The sequence below is a fragment of the Arachis ipaensis genome, chromosome B03, assembly GCF_000816755.2.
Source record: "Arachis ipaensis cultivar K30076 chromosome B03, Araip1.1, whole genome shotgun sequence".
NCBI lineage: Eukaryota > Viridiplantae > Streptophyta > Magnoliopsida > Fabales > Fabaceae > Arachis > Arachis ipaensis.
Genome location: NC_029787.2, coordinates 9,680,117 through 9,683,330, shown reverse-complemented (window position 1 = coordinate 9,683,330; position 3,214 = coordinate 9,680,117).

Here is a 3,214-nt window from a genome sequence, read left to right as displayed (position 1 = left end):
ATTTTAATATAAAAAGAAAATAAAAACATTCATGATAGAGTAAAAATAATAAAATATTTATTGTTCATGTTACATATTAGTTTAAAATAACTTGATATTTTTAAAATGTTAGTAAACATATGTATTTTAAATTTTAATTTTAAAATTCTGACTATTTTTTTTATTTACATAGGACCGGGTCAACCGGTTCAACCGGTAACCCAGCGGTTGAACTAGTGACCCGCGTGACCCAGTGACCTGAACGGTTCGATCACCGGTTCGATTCTGACAACTATGACATCAACGCATGATTAAATAATGGTTAACAAATACTAATTTATTCTTAACTAAATTAATAACTAACTAAAAAAATTACTATCTTAAACTTAAATAAATAAACAGATACACAAAAACAAATACCAATTGAGTATATTTTCGCACTTCACTTAACTATTTGATCCATCTATCAACATAAATTAACACAAAATTCTAATCCCTTTTATAAATACGACAAATTACGTACCTGCACTCATATATTCCGGAAACTCCGCTACATGCATGGCTTCCAAATCCAAAACTCGCATGAATGATGGCTCCTCAAACGGAACTTCATTTGCGAGTGCATTTGCCACCTCTGTCACATCTGGAGCCATAGTTCCGTCACCTTAATCTTCATCTCTTTCTGGACTAACAACTTCGTAGTTGCTTTCGAACTCTTCTTCACTGTCACTATTGTAATCTTCCTGTAAAATATTCTGATCGGCTTCAGATTGTTCAAACTCAACATACAACTCGATGAACGAGATCTGAGCCCGGTTTTCAATATACATCGAAAACATCTCTTGCATGCTCGCTTCGTCCGTCACATATTTGGTTTGAAATTGGACGAATCCACCAAACACCGTTATGGGATATCTGTACAGAATACAAGATATTTTTCTTACCTTCTCAGAGTCAATCTTTTCACAGATCACGCCTTTGAGCTCTTCACATGAGATTGTGAAAGGAATAACAACATCTAACGGATTTTCACAAACAAATTTCACTCCTTCAGATGTTTGTAACAAAATCTGACGAAAATAATACACTTTTAATAGAACTCTGTCACTCATTTCTCTCAATCACTTAAACAAAAACATAAACTTGACTAATAGATTTGTTGGTTTCATACTAAACAAGGAAAAAACACAGCAAGAAGAAAGAAGGAGAAGAAGACGTTGAAGAAGGAGAAGAATACGCGACTAGATCTCTTCCCTCAGTTACACACTTTTATATATGTCCTAGCTACAATAAAATCGAACCCTTCGATTAGGTTAACTGGATTCAAAAGAAATATAAAATAAACAAATCGTACCTTCCGATTTGATCCCCCATAACGTAAAAAAAGGAAGAAGGGACAAAAGTACACCTGAAAGTTCGCACGCTGGATACGATTACACTTCAATCATTTAATGAGTCACGCGTGCACACCATTTATACACTCTAGCGGACACAGTATTTTTCGTGTTTATTTTGTTTAGGAAGAAGGGACAAAAATACACCTGAAAGTTCATACGCAGGACACAATTACACTTCAATCATTTAACGCCGTCACACGCTGATGGTCGAAAGGGTAAATATGTCCGTCGGAATTTATAAATAATGTGCACGAGTAACTCATTAAATGATTGAAGTGTAATTGTGTCCAGCGTGTGAACTTTTAGGTATATTTTTGTCCCTTCTTCCTAAAAAAATTTACCAGCGTGTGAACTTTCAGGTATATTTTTGTCCTTTCTTCCTAAAAAAAATTACCAACAACAAGCAAAACAGAAGGTCCAAATTTCACGTTTCAAATTTCAAATTTCTCCAGATCCAAATCGGACCATGCGATTTGTGAAGCAAAATTTTAAAAACAAGGAACTAGGGGTGCACAAGACCTGGTCCGGCCTGAAGACCCGGACCAGGCCCGATGACTTTGGGGCTAATTTGGCCCGACTTCGTTATGGCCCAGTCAGACCCGAGGTTTCAATAGATGGCCCCGGTTATTTATTAAATCGGGTTCGGGCTAAGTCTCGGGTCATCCAGCCCCGGCCCGTTGGACCCGTGTAGTTGTTTGCTACTTAATATTTTGTTGTTATTGGTTGGTATGACACTATAAATTATTATTATTATTATGTTAATCTTGTGTTGGTTGTTAATTTTGTTTTAATTGTCTTTTGAACTTTGAATGTTTAATGTGTAATTGATATAATTATTATTATTATTATGAAACTTTAAATTATTATTATTAGATTCTAAATTATTATTATGTGAATGTTGCAATGTTATGGAATAATTATTTTTCAAAATTTAGAAGTTCAAAAGATGTAGAATCTAATTTTTGGTGATGTCGTGATAAAGTTGATCAAGACCCGGGCTTCACTCGGTCTAGACCCGGCTTAAGTGTGGCCCAAAAGTAACACGATTTCATTGGGTTTAGAGTCAGGTAAGGGGTCTCATAAATAGACCTGATCATTATTTAGGGTCGGGTTCGGGTCAGAGCGAACCTGGCTTCACCCGACCCCATGTGTACTCCTACAAAGAACTCCCATGATCCGACTTGTTCTACTTGAGACTCAGCAAAAGGCTATCTCATATCTGTCTTGTACGCCATAAATTCATATATGAGTAGATCACACACAAATCTTCCATATCCATAAAATTGAGCCTAATCTTTTCTCCTGTCCCTAAAATATTTGGTTATTGACTAATGGTTTTTTTAGGTGTATTGTTATTGACTAATGGTTGCTTAGAATGCTTAGTCATGAAGTGACCATTACCTGCAACCCATCAACACATAAATTTATTATCACATTTTTTATTGTTGTTTATATCATAAAATTTGTTTATAACAAAAAATGAGAAAAATTAACGAAACATTAATCAAACTTTTTTTACTTTTAATAATATTATATTCTGTATAATTTTTTATTATATATTATAAATTTATAAAAAAGTAACATTATCAAAATAAAAAAATATTATTATTTCTCAAATTAATAATCTTGAGGGATGTAATCATATGCATCTTTCCGTGTTTATTTTGGGTCCTATTCACAATGTAAGTGCTTAGCAAGAAATAGGAATGATGTGAGATGAGTTGTTTTGTGTCACTTCAATTGAGTAAATAGCTTCTGTCAGAAAGAAAATCAAAAGGAGAGATTTCGTACTTAACATTGATTCTTTTTCGGCACTTTTGAAACCATTCATATAGGCT